Genomic DNA, 6,177 nt, shown 5'->3' on the forward strand with positions numbered 1-6,177 from the left:
CCAGCAGGCCGGCTGCACTCTTTTGTGCCGTGCTCACAAATCTTTCAGAGCGCCTGCGTACGCATGCGCTGTTTGTTTATCTTTAGCTTTCATTTCTTCAGAAACACATGATTTCCCAGAAGTCACATGTTTCTGTGAGTTTATGCACCCGGGTCGCTAGCTGTCGCCATCTCTGCCCATATATGGTATTTCCTGGGGTTCCTTAACCTCCCGCCTCACTATGAATAGTAAACTCCAAAACTACAACCGTTTTCAACTCAAGAGAGTCTTCATCAGGTGGAATGTAGTCTATTATTTGAGTTGTTTTTCTACTACTTCCCAGTAAAGAACCGCTGTGATTTGAATCCTGTAAGAGTGATTTGCAGGATTTAAAGGTGTAACCAATGAGTAAATCCAGAAACATTAGTGATTGAAAGTGGAGCTCTAAACTGAACAATTAAAACACATACATAATAAAATGAATTCAAATCCTGGTATTTCTGAAATGAATTTAAGACCAGGGAATGAACCATTTGATTTAGAAAATATGATTACATAAGTTGCAAAAAATGAAATGAAATGAAATCCAAATACTACTAATAATTCTAAAATAGTAAAATAAGTTGATCGTCTAGCAAAAGAGAGATGAATGTGGAAGTGTTACAAGCTGTAATAATAATGATGATGATGATGTGAGGATTTCAATTCTCAAAAATGGCAGAAAAGAATTAGTAAGAGTTAGGAAAGTATGCAGGATATGATTTAGTGGTTTATACTGCCCTAAGTATTAATCTAGACTAGTTATTGGAAGATCAATACTATAACTGAAAATAAATGGTAACCAAAATATGTTCGGCATAATTTGACAAGATCACAGGCATCACCAGTGACCCTTTTTTGTTTAAGTGTCCTTACATGATATTTACAATGCTGCAGGACATGTTGAAGCTTTAGTGTTTGTGAGACACTAACCACCTCATCACAGGGAGCGATTTTAGTGTCTGGAGAACTGATGGGCTCACTGTCCATTAGACGACACATGGGAGCTTCCTGTGGAAGGCCTGCCCTTAAATGAGGTGTAAGCGTTGCAAGATGTGTTCCCAGCAACATGGGAGACTTCTCATGTTGTGCTGCCTCCAATGGAGGCAACACAGGGCTTCCTCACAATGGCGATGCTTTCCCCATATAATGGGGAAAGTTCCACAGAAAGGGAGTTGTGCACGGGGCCACAGATTTGCCCCTCTTCTTCCTTTTTCCTCCCCAGAATCCTGATGAAGCAGGATGCTTCGCCAGGGCTTTATGATGAGGTCATATAAGTTGGACCAATATAAGTCAGCATGAGCAGCTTTTGAAGCACCATGCTGCAATCTGTAGTATTCTCCCAACCAGAAGAAAGGCGTGGGTAAATCCCAATTGTAGTGGATTGCTTCTCCTGGCCATCCCGAGAATGAGAATCATAGAATCATAGAATAGTAGAGTTGGAAGAGACCTCATGGGTCATCCAGTCCAACGCCCTGCCAAGAAGCAGGAAATTGCGTTCAAAGCACCCCTGACAGATGGCCATCCAGCCTCTGCTTAAAAGCCTCCAAAGAAGGAGCCTCCACCACTGTCCGGGGGAGAGAGTTCCACTGTGAGGGTTCATTCTGGGATGGCAGGAAGAGCAATCCACATCCTTCCTCAATCAAACAAACAAATGAAAATTAGTTGACAAGTGATTTGGTTCACAGAATTTATGTTAGTTAAAGCTTGATAATAAAAGTGTTGGAGAAGTAGGGAGGGTCTTGATGGCTCAACTGAAAAAGAATCTTGGATCCTGCCATTCTGGATAGAGCATGGGGATAAACCCAATTGCTTCTACTGTCATCCCTGAAGGAACCTTCACGGTAAGTACAATGTCTCTGTTTCCATAGGTTCCCCTCCTTGTCTCAGATGGGCCTCCTAACACCCAATCCTTGAAGTCACAGAGCTATTATTATGTCATTATGTTTTATTTATACCCGTTTTTCTCTCCACAAGGAGACAGAACTTCCAGGACTTGTTTTTTGTGCGCTGTCCAAGTGCCCAGAGAGTTGGGAGTGTGTTGTCAGAAATATTAAATATTAACTGAGTATTTTTGATTACAAAAGTGTAGGCCAAAGCCCATTAGTGTTAGTGGATGAAAGTTAACATTACTCTGAGGAGAGTGAGTAGGCCGAAGCCTGTTGGTGGCAGTTTTTGCCTCAGTGACAGAACTCCTCAGTCAGTTTGAGATAAACGTCAGTCTGACGTAAACCTGTTTGAGAGACGCCTCATGTTTTAAATCGCCTGTGTTTGAAGGCTGTGGCGTGCTAAACAGTACAGCTATATTATTTTACTACAAAGAAAAGCCTCCTTTGGAAGATATAACATTGGTCAGTGTGTTTTTGTTCCTTTTCATCACTTTGGGCAACTGGTGCTGGATTGTGTCGCTTCTGAAGAGTTGCTCTGCTATACATTTATGAGGGAGAGCCTTATTATTATTTAAGCCCACTCGCCCAACAAAACCTTCATGGTAAGTACAATTTCTCAGTTTCCATAAGTTCCCCTCCTTGTCTCAGATGGGCCTCCTCACAGCCAATTCTTGAAGTCACAGAGCTATCATTATGTTGTTATGTTTATTTATACCCGTTTTTTTCTCTCTACAAGGAGACTGGGAACTTCCAGGGCTTTTTTTTGCCATGTCCAAGTGCCCAGAGAGTTGGGAGTGTGTCCACTCCTGAAGGAGCTGAGGGACAGTCCAAATGGTCTGGGAGAGAGAGCCTGGTCCAAGGCTGCCCATAGTACCACTCCCTGCCCAGGCCTCTAATCAAAACAAATGGAGGCTTCCCCTAAGCCTGGTAGTCCTGGGATGCATGCCACCAGGGCTTCTTCACCAGAGCTTTTCTAGATCACTGCTTAGTAAAGTACAGATCCTGTCTCCAAATGAAGTCCCCTTAGCTCAATGTTGGGGTCACATAAAATTTGGCTGCAACATAAAGTTTTTGAAGGCCACCCATTTACACTAATCTGTTAGCAACAACATGTATTTCCAGTGGACTGCAGAAATTGCCTCAGTTTTACTCCATAAAGGAAAATCACCCAATTTAGCAAACCTTGCAAATGCTGATTTATTAACAGTTAATGTTTAATTTGTATGCCTTTTTATAGACTTATATACCTGGGGTCACAAAAAAATTTCTCAGGTGAAAAGGGATTGCAAGTGGAGTGGAAAGTTTAAGATGCCCTATTGAACATCTTTGCACAAGTAGGGTTCCCTAAGGAAATTATTACTGACCTTTTCAGACCATGCGGCATTAAACATCTGACCACCACTCCATACCATTCCACAGATGAATGGTACCCTCAACCACATGATCAAAACCCATATGCAGAGGAACCCGAACAATGGATCAGCAGCTACAATATTTCCTGTTTGTATATCGAGAGGTTCCACAGGAAAGCACTGGCTTCAGTCCCTTTGAGGAGTTGCTGTTTAGAAGGAAGCCCAAAGGCCTGATGGACATTTTAAGCCAGATAAGCTTTATAAAGCCAGGTTAGCTTTATTGTGAGGAAGTCAGGGATGCTGCTGCCCCCGCCCCTACAAAGAAATATTGGGATAGGGAGGAATGAGCTAGTTAGTACCAAATAGTGGGCGCTTTGGGGAAGAGCAATGGACCTAAACCAGCCCCTCTCCGAAGGCATCTCTCTCTTCCTCTCTCTGACTGTTCTCCTTTGCAAAACTCAGAAAGGTTTGTTTTCCATGCTACCCCAGGAGTGCTGTTAAAAGTAGCTCCTGCCGGATATCCTCCTCCTCCTTCCTAGACTCAAGATAGTTTCCATGGCTGCTTTCATATTTCCAGGTTTGGCTATCATTTCTCTGAGGATCCCTAAAATGGACCTATATCAGCCCCTCTCCCAAGGCACCTCTCTCCTCCTACCTCTGATTGTGTTTTCCTTTCTCCTTTGTGGAATCTCAGAAAGGTTTGTTTTCCCTGTTACCTCAGTAGAGCTGTTAAAGTGGCTCCTGAATGTCCTCTTGCCAGATATCTCTATTCTTTCTTTTCAGTTTCAAGATGACTTCCATGGCTGCTTTCATACTTCCAGGTATGGCTATTTCTCTGACTATTTCTCTGACTATTTCTCTTCACGGTGCATTTGCCTCACATTTGTGTGTGTAACCCTGCAACTTTCTGTTAGAAAAGTAAAAGCTCAGGCAGCTTTTAGACACCCAGTGCTGCTCATAGTTGATAAATTGTGTGTAACCATATTTAAAAATCCTTTTTCAAAAATGTGCTTTAACACATTTCCTGGTATTTTACATTAATTAATCTTTAAGCTTGGATCTTCTTAAATTTGGGAAAACATTTCAGGTAGAAACTTTTCCATTATTTCAATTTATTAGAGAGCCAGCATTATGTACAAGTTTGAGTGTTGGACTATGCTTCTCGTGACCAGGGTTCGAATCCCTGTTCAGCCAAGAAAACCACAGGATGAACTTGTGCAAGTCACACACTCTCAGCCTCAGAGGAGGGCAAATGCAAACCCTTGCTAAACTAGCCTGTCAGGAAAATCCTGCAGGATCACTTTATGGTTTCAAATGACAAAGGCACATACCGTGCCCATTTTATCATACAGTCTTTTATGTCCATTTTATCATACAGTCTTTTTATCCTTTCTAAAAATTCTTCATCTAGTGATATTGAAAAGGGAGTATTGATGTATAATTTGAATTTATATTTCTTCCAGATTTTCAGATTTACTCATGTAATTTTTGCCTTTCCATTCCATAGATACCAATCAAAACTCAGGTAATTTTCTTCTAGATTTAAAAGTCTCTCATGTCAAACAGTATCTAAGACTAAAAAACATGCTGGAAGTATATTTTCAGATCTGGTAATGTGAGACTGCCTTGTTATCTGTTGTCCTAAAGAAGTTCAAATCTAATTCTTGGCCTTTTTCCTTGCTATATAAACCTAGCTCCACAGTTGGAATGGCTTATCATTTCTTATGGTTGGAATATTTTGAAATTAGCATAGCATTTTAGGCAAGATTTTAATTTTAATGGCTGGAATTCTTCTCATTTTTGAAAATCCATGTTTATGTCTTTCCAAGTCTGTTGAAAAATGAAGTCTCCCAGAAGTTTTCCTCTGCTTACATGTTGTGGCTTTTTTCTTCTCTTGGAGATACTGTGTCCCATGAAGACACTGGGGAAGAAGATCGGAAGAAGCACCCATCACCTTCAGCAAGGTAAGTCAATCTCTGTAAGAGTGGGAGCGGAGAGAGAAGGATTTTACAGCCCATTCCCTAAGAGAAATGGTGGAAGAGGCAGCTGAGATATATGTGCACATAATCACATAGTCAGATCCATCTCACTTCTTTTCTCCTTCACTTCTTAATAGTGTTTCTTGGGTTGTAAACTGGAGGGCTTGTTGCAGGAACTCCAAAAACTGTGGCCGGGGAATGAATGCAAGTTACCCCTCTGAGGGTTCTTCCACACAGGCTCAAAATGTTTGGTTTTGGATTAATCCAAGGCATCCAAATGATGCCTGAGGTTAATCCGGATTAATCCAGAATAAACCAGGATTTCCCAATTCTGGATTTTAAAAACACATGGAAAAACCTCAGATGTCCGTAAGCTCTTTCAAATCCTGGGTAAAGAGCATTATACTTGTGGAAAGAGGAAGTCAAGGTTTCAGAAGAAGTGACTTCACTGTTGTCTTTCTTTCACAGTGTTCTAACAGCACCACCTCTGAGCCTGAAGAATGAGGACTCAATTCTAGCAGAGCCTTTTGAAACTTGGGCAAGGAGCTAATGGCAGGAGCATTGCACTTCTTAGAAGAGGAGGGGGTGTGGGTCAAGCTTTTGGAGGAAGTGCTCGAGTGGCCACATTGCTGTTGTCTTTCTTTCACAGTGCACACTGACCATGGGAGGAAAGTCTCCAAGTATGAGTACCCTTTGGAGCAAGAAGTCAGGCAGTTCCTCCCAGGCAGAGAGGCAACTTATTTTCACTCTTTAGGTGCAAGTTCAGTCTTGCTGTAGTCCGTTCAGATGCCACACAAGCTTCTATATACTGTGAAGAGACAGGGTGGCCAGGTCAACTTCATAGCTGTCATGGGGCACCTTCTCACAGGGTTGCAAGGGGCAAAATCTTGTTCCTGTAACGGAGATGGAATAAATTCAAACTATCAATAAGTACATAAA

General features: G+C 41.8%; 1 long non-coding RNA gene across 1 annotated transcript; it reads left to right on the top strand.

Annotated features, from left to right (window-relative positions):
- Positions 1 to 223: 223 nt before the first annotated feature.
- Positions 224 to 6,177, top strand: LOC134296533 (uncharacterized). The gene is made up of 2 exons (XR_010003310.1): positions 224 to 5,223; positions 5,707 to 6,177. It is a non-coding gene; the product is annotated as an uncharacterized LOC134296533 (long non-coding RNA).

This window comes from Anolis carolinensis, chromosome 2 (genome assembly GCF_035594765.1).
Source record: "Anolis carolinensis isolate JA03-04 chromosome 2, rAnoCar3.1.pri, whole genome shotgun sequence".
Lineage (NCBI taxonomy): Eukaryota > Metazoa > Chordata > Lepidosauria > Squamata > Dactyloidae > Anolis > Anolis carolinensis.